The following is a 24,098-nucleotide window of genomic DNA, read 5'->3' on the forward strand; positions in this document are numbered from 1 at the left end:
GCTCCGGGCTCAACGGCTAGTCCTGGCTGGGATGGGGAAGATGGGATTTCCTCTTCCCCCGCAGGCATCTGGGGCCTGGTCAGATCCTCCCCCACTGCACCTCATGTTCGTGGGGAAGTTGGCTCAAAAGCCTTCATAGAAGACCTGACTCTGGATCAGGGTTTTGTGCAGAGCAGAGCAGTTGCCTCACTGCCACCTATGGAAAGTGGGCTCTTGACCCAAGACACTCTCCCTTTCCCCAACAGCTCTGCTCCCGGTGTCCCCGCAATCCCCCTGCACCTGGACCACCCCAAGGAGTGATCTGCACCTGAATTCTGCCACCACTGTGCCCCAACCAGGAGCTCCTGGATCCCAAGACACTGAGCCCCACTCCCCCAGCATCTGGACCCCCCATGGAGCTCTCCCACACCCAAACCCCCCCTGCCAAGCTCCATCACCCCTGACATCCAGCCCTCCACCCCCTGCTGAGCCCCAAGCACCTTCACCTGGTTCCCTCAGCACAGGGTTGAGGCTGGGAGAACCAGGTCCATTATGCCCAAAAGGTTGACCTGGTGGCTGCAATGATTTCCAGTTGGGCTGTCCCTCAAAGAGGATGCCAGAGGGGATGCTGTTCCCCGCCAACAGAAGCAGGCTTAATATTTAAGCTGTAGGGAGACCAATGGAGGCTCTGTAGTGAGCCCCTAGAAGCTAATTTGTGGCCACCCTCCTAACCACTGGGTCATAGGCAGTTCTCCAAGCAAGCATAGCATTTTCTGAACCTTTTGAGATGCAGAGAGCTAGGTAGTTATCCAAAGCCAGAGCACCATAGTATGACCAAGACTTTATGGGTGTAGGGGTTGGGCTGTTTACCAGGATGGTTGAGTGGTTAAGGCATTAGGTTCAAGCCCCAATAGGTGTGAGAGTATGTGGGTTTGGATTCCACTTCTAGTAGGCTGCTGCTACCCTTTGACAAACTGGTACTAAAATTAATGTTGCTGCTTCTCTTTAGCAAAACCTTCTGCTGTCCTCCTCTGCTGCACTCAAGCCCCAAATTAATAAATAACTTCAAAAAGGCAATCATTTCACTACAGGGGGACAACAGGCCCAACTCAAAACTGGCCCCCCAGGCTCCAGTGAGAGTTGAACTCACAACCCCTGGTTTACAAGACCAGTGCACTAACCTCTGAGCTATGGAGCCAGGCAGTCCAGACTCTCTGCCCAAGCCTATGTAAGGAATGCTGTGCCTGCCATCATCCCACACTCAAAGCAGAAGGCTGGTTGAAGATGTCCCACTAAGCCCCCCTGCCAGGCTCTATCGCCCCTCACATCTAGACCCCCCCAATAAGCAGCAAGCACCTTCACCTGGTTCCCCCTTCAGAGTTCCATTGCCTGCATCCAGAACCTCCCCAGCAAGCATCTGGGTATCCAGATCCCCCACACAGACACAATCCCCCACTGAGTCACGCTCACCCAGATTGCCCCACACAGAACCCTCTCAACCCACACCTGAGTTGCTGCACATTTGAATCCTGCCTTGTTGAGGCTGCTTCCACACACCTAATGCACCTGGAAAGAATGGGCAGGGCCCTGGGATTTTTCTGGGTTAGGCTCTGTCCTTGGGCTGTAAGGGTTGGGTACAGCCTCACCTCTACACCCTCGTCTGAGGTGCGGGGGGAGCTGCACAGTGATTTCCCACCTCTGTGCAAGAGGTGAGCTGTGCTCCCCAATGCCATGCTGACGCCTCCACATATATTTGTTTAATAACATTCACAGAAATTTAAAATGTCTATGCAGAATTTTTAGGCACAGAAGACAATCAGAATTATGATTTGTCTCAGCCCCCTGCCCCAGGGCTCCTGCTTTCCAAGACCACTGCCATGGAGCAAGGCAGGGTGCTGCATTGCCAAGCACAGGGCCAGGCCAGGTGTGGAGAGCCCTTCGTGTTAGGAGGGGAGTGTGGCCAGGAGCCACTACGCACCAGGAGTGCACCTCTTTTCCCTTGGAAGCTGGCTCTAAAGCCTCTGTAGGCAGCCTGGCTCTGGATCAGGGTTTTGTGCAGAGCAGAGCAGTCACCTCACTGCCATCTATGGAAAGTGGGCTTTTGAGCCAAGACTCTCTTCCTTTCCCCAAAAACTCTGCTCCAGGCAGCCCTTCAGTGGGGTGGCAAAGGTGCCTTCAGTGGGGGTTGAGGTTGGGAGAACCGGATCCATTACCCACAGTGGGTTGACCTGGTGACCTCAATTCATTTCAGCTGGGCTGTCCCCCAAAGCAGATGCCAGTGGGAAGCTGATCCCTGCCAACAGAAGCCACGGTGGAAGGCTTAATATTCAAGCTGTAGGAGACCAAGGGAGGCTCCATAGTGAACTTCTGGAAGCTAATTTGTGGCCCTTGGGCCTAGAGGTCCTGGGACCCCATCCTCGCAACAACTGGGTTATAGGCAGTCCCCCAAGCCCAGAACGCTGTTCTGAGCAGCAGGAGCAGGAGCGCTCCCCCATGGGACCAGTGGCACTCTATGTCTTTGCTTTGGATTTGGAGACTTTTCCCAAATGCCACCATAACATGACCAAGACTTTTTAGGTGTAGAGGTTGGGCTGCTCAGGTCTATTTACCAGGCTGGTGAAGTTGGTAAGATGTTAAACTTAAGACTCAATAGGTGTGTGCTTATGTGCGTTTGAATCCCACTTTTGCTAGGCTGCTGCTGCTACCCTTTGACCAACTGGTACAAAAATTAAGGTTGCTGCTTCTCTTTTGCAAAACCTTCTGCTGTCCTACTCTGCTGCACCCAAGCCCCAAATTAATAAATAACTTCAAGAAGGCAATCATCTCACCACCAGGAGATAACAGGTCTAATCCATAACTGCCACCAAGGCCCCAGTCAGAGTTGAACTCACAACCTCTGGCTTACAAGGCCAGGGCGCTAACCCCTGAGCTTTGGAGCCAGGCAGGCTATGGTTTCTGCCCAAGCCTAGGTAAGGGATGCTGTGCCTGCCATCATCCCACACTCAAAGCAGCAGGCTGGTTAATGATGTCCCAAGAAGTCCTTCTTCCACTAGGCCAAGCTTGGGGCACTTATCAGAATGGCTAAGTGGTTAAGGTGGTGGACTTAAGTTCCAATAGATATGTGTCTGTGTGGGCCCAATTCCCACTTCTGGTAAGATGCTGCTCTCTTATCTGGTAGTGCTAAGCAGCTGGCTTTTATTCCTTGGCCATGGCATAGCTGCTATCAGGAAAGCTCCCTCCAGCTGCCCACAGTTGGGCAAGGCAAATGAGTCTGCAAACTTACTCCTGTGGCAAGGCTCCAGCAAGATTTGAACTCAAGACCCCCTACTTTACAAAACCAAAAACCCAACATCAAGCTAACCATCAGCACTCCTGGAAGAGCACAGTTCATACCAGAAGTTGCTGATTTTACTCCTGGGGGAAATCTGAGACTCTGTGCACATGCCGACTTTATGTCCCCTGCAGAATTCTTTGCTTCCCCGCAGGAAAAGGACTTTCTGATGAGGAAGCAAAAGGAAGCCAGAACAGCAGTCATGTGACCCTCCACAGCAGTGTGTTTCAGGTGGCCAGGGCAGCTGGTAGAAAAGTAAATCGCTGTGGGTTAGAGTGGCAGGACTAGGGAAGACCCTGCTGTTGGTTCCTGCCCCACACCAAGCTCAGCTGCTAGTTCTGACTGGGCTTTTCTGGGGCAGGCCCAATCCTTGTGCTGTCAGGATTGGGTCCAGCCTCACCCCTGAGTTCATGCCTGGGAGGCATGAGGAGCTGCATAGTGATCTTCCCCCTCTGATCTCCCCAGTGCTATGCTGGAGCCTCCAAATTTTTTGGAGAATTTAAGAATATTTTTGTGTTGGGAGTTTTAATTTTTTTGGTGCAGAAGGCAATTAGGAGTAAATTTTGTTGCCATGAAATGGACAATGTGGTTGAATATATGGTGTGAGGAAACATTTGCTGCATCTTGTTGGGTACATTCTCATCATTACGGTACTTACAGGGGGCAAGCGCAATAACATGACAATAACATTACGGTATGGTATGGTACGGAGGGTTTTCCACTAAACTGACAATATCAGTCTTATCCTCTGGATTTATGACCTTTTCCAGGGAAGAACAAGGGGATGAGGGGGAGGGCTGGGTTTTTTAAAGAGAAATGTATGCTCTGCAATATGCTGAAGAAAATGCTTTGCTTGCAGGACTTGCTTATTTCACTTTTCATTTCACTCCATAAATGTGAATAATTTTCCTGAGAGAACAAACAAAAGGTCATTTTGGCCAAAGTCCTATTAGTTTGGAAGTACATCCTATCCCTCTGAGGAGTTCATTTATGGTACTAGATTGGTTTGATTTAGTGAACATAAAAAAAAATGCACATCCACTCAGTTTTGCATCCAATTTATTATATTCTGCCATTATAAGAAGAGAAAAAGTTATAATCTAGCCACTCCAGTATTTCCCAATGGCCAATTTTTTGTAGAGAACCTTAACATATAAGCAAATTTGGTTGGCCAGAACATTTCTATATTTTTTCTTGTTCTTACTGAACACAGCAGAAAACAGCTTTATTTAAAATATTAGCTTGCATGGAACTCCTTTACATTGTTGGATAATGCAGTTGCAGGGTCAATTTCTGTTGCAACTAGCTCTATGCTTAGCTCCTTGAAGTTAACAGGCCAAATTCTGCTCTCATACCACTCTAAACCCTATATAACTCTATGGAAGTCTCTCACAGTGGTGTCAATCTGGAGTAACTCCACTGTACTCTCATTTACGTGGATGTAAATAGTTCTACTCTAATTTCCTGCCAGAATGTAGGAGCCCAGAGACATCAAACCAACAATGCAAAACAATGATAAAAAAGGATATGTCATAATTTTGAAAAGGACTGAGTTTAAATAATGGCTATATTGGGGGGAATGTTGACCTTTTTTCTGGAATGTGTGTGTCTGTGCTACTGTGTTGGTTAGCTCGTATTTGATCTCTTCTTTTCAGAATCTTATACTGTCACCATCTCCTTTAGATCTGAACAACTGTGTCTGTGGGGGAGAACATAAGAACGGCTACACCTGGTCACACCAAAGGTCCATCTAGCCCAGTATCTATCTACCGACAGTGGCCAATGCCAGGTGTCTCAGAGGAAGTGAAGCTAACAGGCAATGATCAAGTGATCTCTCTCCTGCCATCCATCTCCATCCTCTGACAAACAGAGGCTAGGGACACCATTCCTTACCCATCCTGGCTAACAGCTATTTATGGACTTCACCACCATGAATTTATCCAATTCTCTTTTAAATGCTGTTATAGTCCTAGCCTTCAAAACATCCTCAGGGAAGGAATTCCACAAGTTGACTGTGCGCTGCATGAAGAACTTCCTTTTATTTGTTTTAAACTGCTGCCTATTAATTTCATTTGGTGACCCCAAGTTCTTGTATTATGGGAATAAGTAAATAATTTTTCCTTATTCACTTTCTCCACATCACTCATGATTTTATATACTTCTATCACATCCCCCTTTTGTCTCCTCTTTTCCAAGCTGAAAAGTCCTAGCCTCTTTAATCTTTCCTCATATGGGACCCTCTCCAAACCCCTAATCATTTTAGTTGCCCTTTTCTGAACCTTTTCTAGTGCCAGTATAGGAGGAGGGGGTAAACAGTTCAGAATTCACAGAGAACCTGAATCAGAAAAGCTTCTCTCTTCAGGTAAATACATAGCCAACAGAACTTAAAGTTAAGCACATTCTTAAGTGCTTTTCTTGACTTGGAGCCACACTAAGGTTACTCAGTGTATTGCATTTGAAGCACTTTCAAATTTAAATGGTGCACAGAAGGACTATATAGATGGGAGGATACTGGGAGGATTTATGAATGATAGTGTGCATATCGGGGGTGGGGGATTAGTTAAAAGCACAAAGGGCAATAACATGACATTAAGCATCAGAGAGGTAGCCGTGTTAGTCTGCATCCACAAAAACAATGAGGAGTCTGGTGGCATCCTAAAGACTAACAGATTTATTTGGGCTCCATGCATCTGAAGAAGTGGGGTTTTTACCCGTGAAAGCTTATGCCCAAATAAATCCGTTAGTCTTTAAGGTGCCACCGAATATGACTTTGATTTTTAGGACCTCCTCACTGAAAGCTATGGAGAGCTCTGCTTAAAAAATGATGGTATGATATGGCCCAGGAAAGCAGTACCCTGGGGCTGGATCCAAAACCCCACTAAGTCCGTGGAAAGGCTCCCAGTGACTTCAGTGGTCTGGGGAATAGGTCCTTCAGCTTCAACTTATAGGTGTAAAGTAGCTGATAGTGTGAACAATGTGCTGTGGATAATTACAGCTATTACCAAGGGCCAGATCCAACTCTCATAAATCAACAGAAGCTTTTCCGATGGAAATTGGATCACTCTCTAAATTACTTGTGATCCATTAACCTTGAGACTCACCAGCTCTTGTCTGGGTATAACAAACTTCTTTGCGCTGATGTGGGCAACTGAACAACTTCAACACATACAGCAATTCCACCTGCAGGCAAATTCTGCTCTTGGTTACACCAGCGAATATCCAGATATGTTCCTCTTGAATCAAAAGTATTTATCCAGATTTACCCCTCCTCCCAGTGCCTCCCACCCACCAGTGGCCCTGCTCATCAACTCCTCTCCCACCTGCCACAATCAGATGTTATGCAGCATGCAGAATGCTCTGGGAAGAGGGGAGAGGAGTGGTGCCAGGGCATGCTCAGGGGAAGGGTAGAACTGGGCGGGAAGAGGCGGGGCAGGGTTGAGGACTTGGGTGAAGGGGTGGGGGCGGAGTCTGAGGCGGAACAGGGGTGGGAAGAGTTGTGTTGGTGTTTGGGGTAAGGGGCAAGTCTCGAGGTGGAGCTGGGGGTTGAGCACTCCCCAAGCCCAGAAGACACAAGTGCCTATGGGTTCTCAATTCCCTGAGGTCAAATTAGAACATATCAATTCCCACTGTTCTTAAAAATGTTGTCTATTTCTTTTATAGTTCCAACAGCCTCAGCATGAAGTCCAGAATCCTTGCAGCCTCTCTTTAACAGATTCCCCCAGAAAGAATTTACATAATAACAATATAGCATGTGTTATAAACTGTAAATGTAAATGAAAGGTACTTAGCTGGTACTTAACTCCTTCTTGTCCTCTAGAACATCTTCTGCTGTGATTCTTTAACTCCAAATTACATTTGCCTTATACAAATCTTACACTGAAAGAAGAAAAGAACTCCAACTAAATTCACAGATTCCAAGCCCAGAAGGCACTATTGTGATAATCTAGATTCACCTCCTGTAAGATTGCAGGCCATAGAATTTTCCCAAAATAATTCCTGGAGCAGATATTTTAGAAAAAAAAATAATCCAATTTTGATTTAAAAATTGTCTGTTATGGAGAATCCACCAGAAATATGGTAAATTGTTCCAATGTTTGTTTACCCTCACTGTTAAAAAGTAATTATTTTATTAATTTATATTGTCACCCTTCTGCTGAGCGATTACAGAGGCTGGAACTCTTTGGGTTGGTTTCCTGTTGAAGAAGAAATCAGTGACGAGGAGTCTGGGAATTTTCATTGTGTAACTTATTTTATTTAATATGTATGTGCTAGTTCTTGAACAGAGGTGATGAAACAACATAGAGGAAATCTCTGTTTTCAGGAATTTCAGCTCAAATACCAATGCTTGGCTCTCAGGGAGCAATTTTGCATCACAAACTGATTCCACTGGATAGATGAAGGCACAGAACAAACTCTCTTGGTGCTTCCTTGCAAAACAATGTACATCACAAACTATGCTGCATTTCTGGAAAGACTAAACTGCTCATACCCTAAGAAAAAGAACTTGTAAACTATGTGTAACAGCACCACCTGTTGACTCCTGGTGAAACCACATCTTTCTTTAACCTCGCCTTGTCCTTATAGCTGGGCATCATGGGAATTTTAATAACAATGCATATGTGAAATTGCCTTTTTCTTTTGGGGTGCACAATTTTCTGACAGGGCACACATATCCTTTGATAATAAAAGCAAACATACTCAAGGAATGGTGCACCTTAAACTTGAACTTTAACAACTGCAATTGAAAGATGCTCTAGTCTTCATGGTCATTCTGTTGTATCTCCACTGCCCATAAAAGCAGTGTAAGGGAATAAGGAATGCCATTCATTTGGGGGTCAGAGGCTTGGAGATGGCCTGGCTACCTGATAAACCCCACCCACTGCACCTGAGAAAGAGGTGGAACTTAATTAGCTGGCCCTCATATAAAGAGGGCAACAGAAAATGGCTGGGAGAGAGGAACTGCAGCACTCACCAAGAAGTTGAGGGACCAGAAGCAGTGCCTGGATGGAGTGCTACCAAAGTGACTGCTGAGGGGTACTGCTGCAGAAAACCAAACAGAGAAGGGCGGGGAGCTCGGTATGTGGATGCTCTGAGGTAAGATCCAGGACATCTGGTTACTGGTGTGTGAGACTAATTTGGCAAAAGGACTGCTATGCTTGCACTGGCTGTGAAACAGGAGTTTGGTTACTTTTGGTAAGAAGGCTCAATTAAAGAGCTGAAAAATAGCTTTCCTGGATTTCTTGAGAGAGTTCAGCTGAATAACCCCAGGGAGTGGGCTGACCTAGCAAAACAGTCTGACAGGAGGAAGGTGCTATCAAACAGGCCTAATCCTTTCCAGACAGGCAGAATGGTAAACGACCTGCAACCAGAGCAGCCCTCTGGCTAAAACACCAACCAAGCAAATGCCTGGAAAAAAGGCTTTTCACCGTGCCCCGACCCTCTCCAAACTCAGAAACTGATAGGTTGGTGAAGAGAATGGGTTCTGAAGCTAGTGGCTTCCCACTGAGAAATTCAATGATTCATCCCCTAAGACTGACAGTAGAAGTGCCCCAGCTGATTCCCAGCCAAACTCAGTTTTTGGTTGACATATGATGGTAAACTATTGGTCTCACAAATATTCTGTAATAATCTTAAATTTATTTATTTCCCAAAGGTTACATCCTCACAAAACCATGGTAAATCTCCTTTATAGTGTCATCTAGTGTGCATGAGAAGTGAACATGTAGAACCTAGTTTGCAAGTCCATCGCACTCCTCTTCAACCGTATATTGGGAAGAAAGTGATATTCCATCCCTCACAGTGGTCTGTTGCATTTGATCTGTTTCCATCACTAAACACATGGCTCTGGGGTTCTCAGTTTTTCTTCTTTTTTAGAAAGGCCCCTAGATTTGTTTGCATTTTTTTTGTCATCCCACTATATTAAAACCAACATGTCTACAGAGTGGCTGCCAACAGCAAGTTCTGTTTTGGTGCTTAAGCTAAAATCACATCCCTTCTGTTTTTCCCAGCAGCTCAAAGGTTCCTAAAGTATGAATGGATGAATATGTTTTGTCTAATTTCACATCCACTCAAATGCTGTTGGGTCAAAACTATGACTAGACCTGAAATGTTATTGGGGAAGAAGTTAAAATGGGGCAAAGAAGGGAGAGAGAGAAAATACAGTGATATGATTTTTTTAAAGGGTGAAAAATGAAGCAGAGTGTAAACTTTACAGTTGCTTTTGACAATTTTCTGGACAGATGATGACTTGCATGGAAATTTTAACCAAGATGAAGACACCCTGAAGCAGGCTACATTTTTAATTCTCAGGAGGATGTCAGAGTTTATTCGCAGTAATAAATGCCTTTTACTTTGTTACCTTATTGTTACTTATTATGGTTTGGCTTGAAGCAGAACCTAGATGCTCCAACAAACATTTTAGTTCCATTATTCTAAGTTCTGAACATTAGAGGTTGCCTAGACAAACAGTTGGGGGGGTGGTAAATAATAAAAAGGACAAGTCACTGATTCAGAGCGATCTGGATTGCTTGGTAAACTGGGTGCAAGCAAACAATATGTGTTTTAATGTGTCTAAATGTAAATGTATACATCTAAGGAAAAAGAACGTAGGCCGCACTTACAGGATAAGAGGCTGTTCCCTGGGAAGCTATGACTCAGAAAGATTTGTGGAGTGTGGTGGATAATCAGCTGAACTTGAGCTCCCAAGAGAGTGCTGTGTTTAAAAAAGCATAGCTGAGTGGTTTGAGCATTAGTTTACTAAAATCAGGGTTGTTAGTTCAATCTTTCAAGGGGCCATTTAGGAAATCTGTCTGGGGATTGGCCCTACTTTGAGCAGGGGGTTAGATTATGTGACCTCCTGAGTTCCCTTCTCACTCTCAAATTCTATGATCCTTGGATGTATATACAGGGGACTCATGAGAAGAGAGGTGATTTTACATCTGTATTTGGCAGTGGTGTGACTGTTGCTAGAATACTGCATCCGGTTCTGATGCCTGAAAGAAATTGATAAATTGGAGAGGGTCCAGACAAGAGCCATGAGAATGATTAAGGAATTAAACCAAATGCTTCATATTGATAGACTCAAAGAGTTCAATCTATTTGGCTTAACAAAGAGAAGGTTAATGGGTGACTTGATTACAACCTATACATACGTGCATGGGGAACAAATACCTAATAATTGGCTCTTCAATCTAGCACAGAAATGTACAACTTGATCCAAGACTGGAATTTAAGGTAGACAAATTCAGATTTGAATAAGGTGTGCATTTTTGACACTGAGATTAATTAACAATTTGAACCTCTTGCCAAGGGTCACAGTGGATTCTCCATCACTGACCATTTTAAAATCAAAATTGGATGTTTTTCTAAAAGATCTCCTGTAGGAACTATTTTGGGGAAGTGCTATGGCCTGTGTTATACAGGAGGTCAGACTAGATGATCACAATGGTCCCTTCTGTCCTTGGAATTTATGAATCTGTGAAGTGGCCGCAAGCCGGAGTATTAATCTATCCCAGATTAGCCTTCTGTGCACTAAATGTCCGTGAGGACCCTGCTGCCACATACTAAAAGTTCCCAAGTGCATTTTAATCCACTCCCATTCCAAAGAGGGAGTAGCTCAAAGTTCACTGCAGAACTTAAAAACAAGACTGTCCTTCCTCACAGGTATATAATGACATAGGGAGGTAAGCAGATCTTTTAGACATCTGAGATTAGCTCACTGGGTGCAACTTTTTAAAATTAACATATCCTAAAAAGTCAGGTAACACTCTCATTACTGCCTAAGTGACTTGGGACCCTGTCGCATTTTCCAAAGGGACTTTGACTCAGATTTTTAAATCTATTTAGGCCATTGCTTCATTCAGCATCACAACACCTAAGTAACTTAGAAGCCTAGGTCTCATTTTCAGAAGTAACTTAGACAACTGGGCTCAGATCCTTAAAGGTATTTAGGCACCTAATGCCTATTGATTTCAATGGGAATTAGGCACTTAAATATCTGTGAGGATTAAGCCATAGGAGTCTAAATTTCATTGGCTTTTGGTGAGATTTAGGCACTTAAGCGCTTAAGTCTTTTTTGCAATCGAGGCTGAGGCCCTAAATCACAGGTGAAATTTTTACCTCATTGCTATAAAACAAAAAAGTATAATTTTTGACCATCTTGCTCTCCTGAGAAGAGGGTTAGAAATTAATTACCACTCCTGAGTGAAAGAAATGAGCCCACTCTTTCATTCCTTCAGCATGACAAACCTCACTGGATGAGACTAGAATTTGGTACTGTCACTTTAAATCACCTTTGGTTCCTGCATATAACTCTTCTCCTGGGTTTTAGTGCCATATTGTAATGTTAAAGTGTAAAACTCTGCATCTGCTGAGGCAGTTGGCTGGAAAAGCAAGTATGTCAATGGTAGTCCCTAGCTGCCATCACACATATGGATTTTCTGTGTTCAGCTATGCCATCTGGTAGCTAGACCTAGATTCACTCCTCATTGAATAAGGACTATCTACCATATCATTCCTCTTTTAATATGCTACCTGGTTTCATAACCTTGCTTTATAAAATTCTTCTGTGTGTGTGTGTGTGTGTGAGAGAGAGAGAGAATGTTCCAGTTATTAGAATACATAGATAAAACACCTTGATGCCGAATACACACACTAAATCCGATAGAAGGGTAATTAAAAATTCAACTTGCAAAGACGATGCTAGAAATTTCATAATTAACACAGCTGTAGATTAGAACTTGGAAATGTACAAAATAATCTACAAATAGACACTGGTATCATCTGAGAAGGACCACTGAAGAGTATAATGAGACTATGGGTTAAGTTTCCTGCCTGTCCATTTCCCCTATTTGTGACAATCTTTGTCATGGAACTAGATTAATCTGACATTTTCTTTCCTTGTTATTATTTTTGTCATAATAACAAAGTGGTGGGATTTTATGGCCTCTTCCTAAAGTGGCTCTAATGGCATTAATTTGACTTTTTCAATATTTAAATGCTTTGGCCAGCTCATCGTTTCTCCAGCCTCTCCTCCAATCCACTCCATACTACCGTCCGGCTCATCCCTACCCTTGGGATGAATCACAGCATATTGAGGAGCCAGTGAAAATACCCATTACTGGTCAGTTTAAAATCTTGGAGCTAGCCACTATAGAAGATACCCAGAAACAGGCTGCAGCTTTATGCTTCAGATAAAAAAAGATGCAAGAACCAAAAAGAGAGCAGATTAACCCAAGCTATGGTAACTGCTAGCACTGGTACATGTGCAAATACTGATACCACAGGCTTTTAATAGTTGTATACTAGCTTCCATGCTGTCTCCCAATCCAGCTTCCCGTTTAATATTTCCTGCTGTTACCCTCAATTGAGTTTGGGCTGCCTTTGTAATAGATTATGGGATCTTGGGGGATAATCATCTGAACATGAGCTCCCAATGTGACACAGTGGCCAAAAGAGATAATGTCATCCTGGGATGCAGAAACAGGGGAACCTATCTTGAGTAGGAGTAGAAAGGTTATTTTACCTCTCTATTTGACACTGGTCTGACTGCTATTTGAATATAATGTCCAGTTCTGGTGCTCAGAATTCAAGAAGGATGTTGATCAGTTGGAGAGGGTTCAGAGAAGAGCCATGAGAATGATTAGAGGTTTAGAAAACATGCCTTCTAGTGAAAGACATAAAAAGCTCAATCTCGGTAATTTAACAAAGAGAAGGTTAATAAGTGACTTGATTACAATCTTTAAGTATGGTCACGGTGAACAAATATTTAACAACAGGCTCTTCAATCTAGCAGAGAAAGGTATAACATAATCCAATGACTAGTAATTTAATCTAGACAAATTCAGACAGGAAACAAGGTGTAAATACCTTGTGCTTTTGTGCCATGGTAACTTCTTCTTCTTTTGTCTAACTAATGGCCCCAAAAGATTTTAGAAAATTTTAAATATTGACTTAAAGAAAACCTCTGATTTCACCTGTCTGTTTATGTAGATATTACTGAACTCATCATCATGGTATTTAAGTATTTATTCAATGAGTCCTATCACAGGATATAACACCCTTGTATGGGTATTTGAAGGAAAGAAAGGAATTAATTTGGGGTAACTTGGAGTTATGAGATAAATTTAGGCTAAATGTCAGGGGGGAAAAGTCTCAGCAAGGAACTCTACCAGACTCTGGTACACTTGTCCCAAGAAAAGTAGTAGCAAGGACCATTGTTTAACCTATTTAAAATAGGGTAGGTCAAGGCCCTTGAGATTATAGTCCAGGGAGCAATCATGTGTTGGTCAGACAGAAATGGATGCAATGGCCTTCTAGGTATTTTCTTTCTATGGTTATTATGCTTTTTAAAAAACAAAAAACAAAAAAAAACTGTCTCTCACAAACCCACCCATCCTCCTTGGAACTTTGTCCAATCTCTTACATTACAAGCATGGTTCATCATTGCTTTCCCTATTTGAATTTATTCACCTCCTGGTTACTGCATCCCTACATGATGAAGCAAAACTGCTGGACCTTGAAACAGTTCTAGATTGCGAAGATGACATCGTAGTAAATCCACTTCTGAAGTAAAGCCTAATCAAATATTATAAGTGGATATGTACCAAACCAAGCTCTCAAGAGTGTTTATATTATAAACTTGGTTTATCAAGGCTATGTTTGCATTATAATCAGCCAGACAAGATCACCTCTGCTGTAACTTCCAGCAAAGTCAAGAAAGTTCCATCATGGATTATCTGGATCCAGTGCATTTATAATAGGGCAGATTACTATATCTATTAGTAAATTGTGAAAGTGTACTGAGCAAAAGAACCATTAGTGATTGTGAAAGTGTTCCGAGCAGAATCATGTGTATTTTTATAATGTCAGGTGATATTAAGCTTTTTCTCACTCATTTCACTGCAATTTGAAAATGGACCTATTTCACCAGACACATCTGTGAATGTTTTCTTTGGATATAAACACTTTCACCCAATGCAATCAAACAGTCAGGCTGCTGGTTTGCAGACACCACTGCCTGTCATGCTGACCAATATTGTCTCTGCTATCTAGGCAGGCCACTTGTCCGGTTTTAAACCAGACAGTCCTGCTTTTGCCCCCCATCCAGTACTGAGAGAAAACCAGACATGGGTTTGTCCAGAGTATCAGGCGGTGGGGACAAAACAATGGAGAGCACACCGCTCCGCCCCTGCCAGCGAGGCCTGGCACATACCATATCTGTGAGGTCATGCTGGTGAGGGCAGGGTGGAATGCTCTTCAAAATGGTACTACATGTGCAGTATGACCTTGCACAAACCGTGTGTGCGGGGACAGGGGTGGACTTGCACCATTCCTGGAAGTACCAAACTGTTTGATATTCCAGGAATGTGCGAGTGACAACCCTGCCCTTGTCAGTCTTCATCCGTCTGTTGTCTCTTGTCTTCTACTTAGGCTGTTTCTACACTAGCACTTTTGTAGGTATAACACAGGCCACTCAGGGATGTGAAAAAGACACCCCTTTAAGTGACATAAGTTACACAGACAGAAGCGCTGGTGAGGACAGCGCAGGAGACACTCTCCCACTGACCTACTTACCATCGCTCGTTGGGGGTGGTTTAATGATACCGACAGGAGAGCTCTCTCCTGCCGGCACAGAGCAGTTACATAGGAGATCTTAGAGTGTCGCAGGGCAGCTGTACCAGTACAGCTGTGCCTTTGCAAGCTCACTAGTAAAGACATTGCCTTAGAGTGTAAGCTCTATGGGGCAGGGGAGCATCTTTTTCATTCAGTGTTAGTACAGCACACAGCATAGTGGGGTCCTGGTCCATTAACCCAGGCTCCTAGGTGCACCATTAATAACAAAATCTACTGCAGAGCAAAGCTAGACACCTGAGCAAAAATGTGAGTTCAAAAGGTGAGGGTGACAGTTTGAAAATTGGAATTTTAAATTTTGCACATTTCCAGTCTGAAAATGGCCATTGCATTGCCCAGAAGAGAGGGAACAAGGAGACAACATTGACTAAGATAAAACAGCAAAGAGCCTCTGTATGTGACATTTCCCAGAAGAACCTTTCACCAGTTTCAGTTCTGAGCAGAGATGGGGGATGAACTTCAGAACTTAGATTCATCTCAAAATTTGAATTTGGAAGACCCCAGAAGTTAGGGGTGTTCTGATCAGGGAGAGGAGATAGGATCGTGCAGCCTTTCCTAGAGCCACATGTGAAATTTGGAGCTGGGCCTGTGTTCAAATTTTGAAACCTGCTCTAAAGTTCAGGAAGGATCATGCTGAAGGTGTTGGGATAGCCTGCTTCTGGTTCTAGAAAGAATGAGGTACAATTCAAATATGAACTTTGGATAATCTCAAATACTGTGGTACCATGCAGGGAGAGAGGCAGCTTCAAAGTTAACCAGAATCCAAACCTATAAGGCATTTGAGGTTAAACCTTACATGACAACTGGAAATAAATAAGAAGCCAAGGCAGCAGATGTAGCATAACGCATAATATATGCACTCTGTCAAATTTGTCTTAAAACCAGGCAGCCACATTCTGCAGCATCTTACATGGCAATGGGCTAATGGTAGCTCAACACAGAGCATATTTTGCGGTAATCGGATACTGAGGTGACACATGCATGGATAACTGTGGCAAGCTCCAACACCTGAAAGGGGATGTCACAATCTCCTGATCTGTAAATGATAAACAGCAATCTTGGCCACTACTGCTCTCCACAAGCAGCTGGGAATCCAACAGGATCTCCCAGGTAACACAACTGAGTCACAAACGCTAAGCATAGTCCCACAACTGAGGAAGCAGGTACTGACTACAAGATCTCTACTCAAGATGAAAGGGAGGATGGGTTAGGGCCCTTGCTTAGGCTTAAGAGACATAGGTTCAAGTCTTTGCTTTGCTACAGACTATCTGTGTGACCTTGAGAAAGTCTCTTAGCCTCTCTGTTCCCCATCTTTAAAATGGGGAAAATAGTACTTCCCTTCCTAGGAGAGGTATTGTGAGGGTGATTACAATAAACATTGTGATGTGCTCAGATGTGACAGAGGTGCATATAGGATAGATTTGTTATTTTTAGTGCCTTCCTCCAAGGCCAAGCAAGACAGTATTCAGCTGGACAAGCCAACTGACTGCATTGGCTAGGTCCTAAGAAATAGTAAGGAAAAGCTGTGCTCACATTGGAGACATCACAGCCAGCTCAACCTTGGTAGCTCCCCCAACATTTCATACATGATAAACAGGAGGTTTGACAAGGAAGAGCCTTGCAATACACCTACCTGCCCCTTCTGTGGCATGAGGGAGACCCTGGCGCACGTCTACTTAGAGTGTGCCAGGTTGCAGCTCCTATACCGGCTCCTCACCAATCTCCTGTTTTGTTTCTGGCTGCACTTTTCCCCTCACCTCCTTCTCTACACACTCTCTAACCGTGGCCCTACAAAGTCAAGGGACCTCCTGGTCAACCTCCACCTCGCCCTGGCTAAAAAGGCCATCCACGCAACCAGGGAGAGGAGGTTGGCCAATGGATATTCCGGTGACTGTGGGGCTTGTTTCCCATCCATGGTCTATTCACGTATCCAGGTGGAGTTCCTTTGGGCGGCGTCCACTGGCTCCCTTGACGCCTTCGAGGAGCAGTGGGCACTGTCCGGGGTTCTCTGCTCGGTGTCCCCGTCAGGTTCCCTTCTTATGACCCTTTGACCGCACTCCTGTCCCTGTTCTTTTATTAGTTGTCCCCCAAAATCAGTGGGGTTCTGAGGTCCTGTGGGTCCTCCCCTTAGGCTGGAGGGGGTTCCTTTAGCAGTGGGCGGGCTTCCGCTCGCCCACTTCCCAGAAACCCAATAGATACTTCAGTGAGTGGAAAAAAAACAGAGCCATTAAAGAAGACCTTGCAAAGGTCTGCAACACCTCAGGCAGTATTGAAGGCATCTTATGGACCTAGAAGAATCACCATGGAAACTTGTTCTAATCCATTACCAACAGGAAATTCTCATGCTCTTCAACATCCCTGTGATGTAAGTCAGTGTTATACCCGCTTTACAGGAACATAAACTAAGACATAAAGAGGTTAACTATAAAGAGGATAAGTAAACTGCCAAAAAATCAAGTCATGAACCCTCAGAGCCAGGAACAGGAGTGCTGGTACTGGCTTCCCAGGTCTAACCGTGAGGCAGCAACAATATATTTAGTGTACTATTGGCATGCTTTGACCCTAAACAGCATCTGATCTCATGAGTTATACTCCATCTGTACCCTGCCTCCCTGTGTTTCGTTAGAGCAGAGGGCAAGCGAACTTCCAACAGGTGTTGAGGTGTTTGATTGAATGCATTTATCAATAATAACAGTAAATTATTAGTGGAGGGAGGGTATTTCACCAGTGAGGATTTGCATTCATTTGCTCAGCCATTCACACAGATCCTATGGTCAAACATCCAGAACGAAATCACAATGAAGAGATTTAAGAGGCCAGTTCCCTCTGAGCACGTGCAGGGTATCAAGGACTTCCTTCATGTGCGAGAAGGGCATCGCCAGGAGTGAATCACTTGTGAATCATCCCTATAAACTTTTCCAGGACTACTAGTTTTGTCATTGCAATGTGAACATGAGAGCACAGATTTTTATATGCATAGCACTGTCATAAATAAATCATAGGGAAATGTAATGAGAAAATATGTAGCGAGAAGTAAAGCAAACCTCTATAAGAAACATCAACAGTGTTTTATAATTCAATTCAGTGAAGGACTCTGTAAGGAAAAAACAGTGTTTGCGTGTTGTATATATGGAATTTAAAGAATCGTGTACATTTATTGCAAGGCAATATATTAATCAAATGCAGATGACACCATTTAAGATAGCACTTGAGATTTCAAATAAATAAATAAATCATAGCTCGGTATGAGCACTGAAGACAATGGCATATGAAGGTGTTCAGTACGTCTCGGGATCTGGCCCTAAATAAACATGATGGAAAAAACATGGGTACAAGGGGAAACGCTCTCTTGGATTTCAGGTTTAAAAGGAGGATTATTTTTGGTATATCAGCACTGAACAAGAATTCAGGAGATCCGGGTTCAACTTCTGGCTCTACCACTGGTTTCCTAAGTGACTTGGGGCAAGTCACGTAGGGCCAGATTTTCAAAATCACTCAGTGGTCAATAGGTCAGGTTTTCAAAAGAGCTCAGCTCCCATCTAAGCACCGACAGAAGGACTAGATTCTCAGAAGTGCTCAGTATACAGGGCTCTTTTGAAAATCTGGCAGCATATTCTGGTTCCTAAATAGGAGCTGAGCTCTTCTGAAAATCTGCTCACATGGTAGGTACTGAGCACTTTTGAAAATCTGACCCTTTTCATCTCTCTTTACCGCAATTCCTTGTCTATAAAATGGACAAAATAATTCTTCCGTTGTGTGTGTTTAGATTGCAAACTCTTTGGGACAGGGACTGCCGCTTAGTTTTTGTATGGCATCACCTAGGACACCTTTACATGCCACCATGATGCTAAATGAACAAATGTCTTTTCAGAGTCTCTCCTGTTTTAAAAAAAAAAAGCTTAGGTTTTTTTTTTTAAAGCTCCTACTGTCAAGACCCAAAGACAAATTGGCGCCTGATGATGATAGTCATTCAATTCTGAAACACAGACCATATTGCCTTGATTAAAACCAGATGTACTGTGAGGGCATCCAGGTCATTATAGTATGAACAATATCACAGACATCATCTAGCAATCTATGTCCTCTGACATGAAGTGCACTGTAGCCCTTCTCCTTCAGCCAAAGCAATGACACTCCATGAGTTCTCCTTACATCACACACTGTAAATACTTCTGCTTATCCCCACCTTAAAATTATGGATAAGGAAAGAGCATTTCTCACTAATGACTCTAGCTTGTCTGTTAAATCGTTGCTTTTGTTACATACGTTTTGCTATGACGTGATACCAAAGCATTACAATTAGTTTCAGCTTTTGAATGTATTCAGATTTCAGTTTTCAGTACTTACCTGTCTATGGACTTTGACACTGAAGCTCTGAAATGACCATCTGAACATGAATTATGAAATAAAAGTAAACCCATTTTTACAGATGAGTAAACTGAGGCCCAAAGAGTGACTTGCCCAAGTTCACACAGCCAGTGCGTAGAAAAATTGAAAAAAGAACCCAGGATTCCCAAAGTCTGTACTTGATAATGGGAGGAATATCTAAGGAAGGGAAAAAACATGAAAGAAGTCCCAGGAGGTGTCAAGTTCTTATTCAGCTACTCAATTCTTATCTGAATTTAGCAAAACATTATGAGGAATAGATTGAGGGTTTTATTTCTATTTTTTACCATCTTCTAGCTCAGTATCCATATTTCCATATGCACACACTTTGACATTTCTTCAGGCCATAAACCCAACCTAGCTGAAGACCCCTGTGCAAAAAAGAAAAGGAACAAGAAAAAAATCATCTGTTGGGTAGAACAGGGAAATGAGCTCTGAGCCTGAATAGCCTAAGGCCATTTTTTTCTCTCCAAACTGCCAAATGCAGAAATAATTTAGGTCTGGAACTTGTTGAGTGGAATATGAACTTGAAAGTCAAACAGGAGTCTCTTAAATATGGAGCTAAAATTTATCTCTAATTGCAGTTCAGTGCTGTAACAATAACAGATTTTACAGTGATGGAATGATATTTTAAAGTATTTTATACCTGGTGTTTTAGACGGGAAACAAATCAGATCTCATTTAGCTTGTGGTTCAGGCCCTGGAATGGAACTCAGGAGACCTGGACTCAATTCCTGTTTCTGCCATAAACTCCCTGTATTACCTTGGAAAAGTCATTTAATCTTTCAATCTCTTGGTTCCCCATCTAGAAAGTGGGAAGAATAATAATATACTCCTTTGTCTCGTCTATTTAGGCAATAATCTCTCTGGGTGGGGGCTGCCTCTTGCTGCCTTTCACAATGGGGGCCTAGTCATATTTGAGGCATCTTGGTGATATGGTGGTATAATAATAACATCACTATTTGTTGTAGTTTAAAAAGCCTCTCGTCCCCTTTCCTTGGAAAGCAGGGGTATTAATATTGTATTTTGGCTAAATTTCCAGCTCTGGTAATTGCATTCTGCCTGCCTAATTTCAAGCTATAGTTTCTATGGGATGGACATAGGAGGAGATGCATACTGTCATCCTAACTGGTGTAGGGTTAAATGATTTTTACTTCAAAGTGGAAACTCTCTGGCATAGCCGCTGCTGAGACTTTCTTTTCTTTTCTTAATTTATTTTCAGCAGAGTAAAAACTTTTTTGCCAATCCGGTCCTGAATTAATTAGCTGAAAGCCACTCTCAGATGCCCTTTCTTTCCTCCTCCCTCTATCATATCCTCTCACAATAGCACCTGCGGTGAAACCCTCAGGGAGCACTAAGACACTGGACTAAGCCAATTGTAGATTGCATATGTACTCTATTGCATGTCTTATCTCCTTCTTTCCCACTAACAGAGACTGGATTATCATTGGGGCTGCATTTCCTCGAAGACAAATCAATGTCCTAGCATCAGGATTAGAATGGTGCAGGATAGTCTAGAAATAGCCCAAAATTTGAAGGTAGGAAAACAACAACAAGCCAACTAAATAGTAATGCTATTAATTCCCGGTATGCATTCCTTAAGGAGGTATTCTAGAATGTGAAAGAAGAATCTGGGGCCATGGTTACACTAGAGAGTTGCAGCGCTGGTGAGGGGGTTACAGCGCTGCAACTTAGGATGTGGCCACACTTGCAAAGCACGGCCAGCGCTGCAACTCCCTGGTTGCAGCGCTGGCTGTACACCCGGTCGAGCCTCGGGTGTAGGGATTCCAGCGCTGGTGATCCAGCGCTGGTCAGCAAGTGTGGACGCCCACCAGCGCTTTTATTGACCTCTGGGGTATAAGGAGGTATCCCAGAATTCCTGTCCACAACAAACCGGAAGAAAGGGAGAGCTCGGAGTTCAGCCAAACTGCTTATTTAAAAAACAAACACAGCTCCTGTTTGCTGAGCGAGCGGAGGCAGGCAGGGGAATTCCTTTGGAATGTTCACAGCTGTTTGCTTGAAGAGAGAAACAGCACGCTCACACGGCAGAGGGGGAGGGGGAAGTCCGTGTTGAGCAGTTGCTTATCTGGTCTGACGGGTATTTAGAATTACATAATTTGCATTTAGTGAATGAGAGAGGAGTGGGGGAAGGGAGTTAGAACTTTTAAAAATGATTGAAGGTAGGCACTGTGTGTCTTCCAGTCCTTAGAACTTGCAAGGCAGGGAGCTGAGAATAGTGTCATCTCCAAAAATCCATTCTCTCTGTCTCCCCAATGCTCCCTGTCACATTCCACCCCACCCCCCTCTTTTGAAAAGCACGTTGCAGCCACTTGAATGCTGGGATAGCTGCCCACAATGCACCACTCCCAACAGCGCTGCAAGTGCTGCAAATGTGGCCACACTGCAGTGCTGGTAGCTGTCAGTGTGACCACACTGCAGCGCTGGCCCTACACAGCTGTATGAACACAGCTGTAACTACCAGCGCTGCAAAACTGTAAGTGTAGACATGGCCTAAGTATAGGACAACAACCGCCATGTTACAGACATTTTTTTTTTCTCTGAGCCATAGGAAAATACAAATAAGTATATTATATACAGGGAAACCAAAACTACACATTTCAGCTGATGAATATTGAAGTGTTACATTTTGACTGAAAATGTCCAAACAAAATGTTTATACATTTCAAAACTAAATTTTTTTCATAACTTCCTGTTTCATGAAAAAAATGAACATTTGACTTTTTTATCCTGATTCAAGATGAAAACAAATGTTTAAATATCAGAATTTCCCATGGATAACCAGCTCTACCGTATTGTGCTTTGAACAGATAAAGCACTATATGCAAACAAAGTTTTGTTGCTTCAATCCACACCTGTAAGTATTCCTGTTAGAAGTGATGGGAGTGCATCCAATCACAAAACATAAACTATAACATAACTCAAATTTTCATTTTGCTAACCTGCAGCATTCAAAAATCATGAAAAGCCTCAAAAATAATGAGATTGGCTTAGAAATTATGAGAATTTTTTTATAATAAATGTTGGATTCATTTTATTCACCTCCTAGTTTCCATAACTTTAGGGTCACACATTAGAACTTTTCTCCACAAACATGAAAGACAAATTGACACTCCCTCCACCTCACAGTGTAAGCTAACATTCTCACAGTATCACGTGACTCCCAAAAATGGGGCTTCGGGAAAAACACCAGTTATCACAAGATTCACAATTAAATTCATCAACACTCCGTTTTGAATATCTGTGATCAATCATTGATTAAAATATTGACAAAGATCTGAGTAGTGAACCGACATAGGTAATTATCAATATGCCATCATCAGAAAAAGAGGCTGAATCCATCTAAAAAGTTCTTAGTTGTGAATTATTCACCCAGCCGATTTCCCATTTGGATTCCCATTCTAGGGCTCATCAGCAGAGGCTCCAACATTCAACCCAAAGTGTAACCGAACTATCTCCCTTGGAATCGTCTGTTACTTTAATGCATCCCAACCTCCCTCTTTTCTCGGTATCCTGCCTTGGTCTCCAGCCAGTTTTCAGCAGCTGCTCGCAGAATTCTAGACCCCGCGACCATCACACTACATTAGAAACATTCATGCCAGCACAGCAGGACAGCTAAGTGGCAAGGTGACAGTGTCACCCCTAATGAAAGGAAAAAAGGGATAAATCAGCAGTGTCTTATACTTAAGTTTCTGCCAATTTCCAAGAATGAAAAGTGCAGCCAAATGGTAGCAAACTTGGTGCGTGTCTGTAAACATGCAACATATTTACAGAGTTGCCAAGCATGAGACATCATGCCTGCCATTCCCCAGATGTTAGGAATGGCCTGGAAAGTAAAGCCGGGGCTCAAGTAATTATCCAGTTCTAATACTGCACAAGTCAGGGACTGCAGCCACCAAACACCTGTATTTAGCCACCCTAATCTTTTTCCATGAAAAGGTTCTCACTCCGTAGCTGCTGAAGACATATCACGTAAAACAGAAAGCGTGTACAGCTTGTACAAGGGGCTTTAAATTCAAGCATCTCCTATTTCAAAGGAGAACAGTGTACCTCTGGACCTCCTCCACAGTAGTACTGTGTCGGCCATGTTTACTATGCACACAGACTATCTTCCTGAAGGTCACCTTCCACAGTCCTCCCTCCATTTGCATGCAGGTTGCTACAGAGAAGAGCAGAGTATGTGTGTGAGAGAAAGTCTGGCCTGCAGCACCAGAATGTGGAAGACCCAATGGGTTTAACCCTCAAAATAGGCCAGAATGTAGCTCATTAAAACATATTCTCTAGGAAAGGAAGGCCTCTTTCTTTTGCTTCCCACTCTGCTGACTGACACTGAATTTCAGGTGTCCTTCCATTTACCTGTTCAGTGCTTGGAGTTGCCCTCTGTTGAGCTCCCTGCCTGCTGAGTATCTGGTGCCACTTCCTGCTTCCTACTCTGCCTGTCCACTTTATTCTTTTATTTCCTCTTTAAACACTCACACAGCACAGATGGGCTCTTATTGCCTGTGACTTTCTAATGGAGTCATTAAATGTTAACGATAGCTTGGAATTTAAAAGAAAAAAGGAGACATCTATTAAAGCACTGGTGAAAATAAATACACATATCCAGTGGGTCTGAACGTCTGTGTGCTAATCAATAAAATAGTCCACTCTGCTATTTATTGTTTGTATTGTGGTAGCACCTAGAGTCCTAGCTAGGAATTGGAGACCAATTATGCTAAGCAAAGCAATGGTACCTACTTGGTATTTCTTCAAG

The 24,098-nt window shown here is 43.3% G+C and overlaps 1 non-coding gene across 1 annotated transcript; it reads right to left on the bottom strand.

Moving 5' to 3' along the window:
• Window positions 1-1,104: 1,104 nt before the first annotated feature.
• Window positions 1,105-1,177, bottom strand: TRNAT-UGU (transfer RNA threonine (anticodon UGU)). Its single transcript has one exon. It is a non-coding gene; the product is annotated as a tRNA-Thr (tRNA).
• Window positions 1,178-24,098: the final 22,921 nt, after the last annotated feature.

This window comes from Gopherus flavomarginatus, chromosome 3, assembly GCF_025201925.1.
Source record: "Gopherus flavomarginatus isolate rGopFla2 chromosome 3, rGopFla2.mat.asm, whole genome shotgun sequence".
Lineage (NCBI taxonomy): Eukaryota > Metazoa > Chordata > Testudines > Testudinidae > Gopherus > Gopherus flavomarginatus.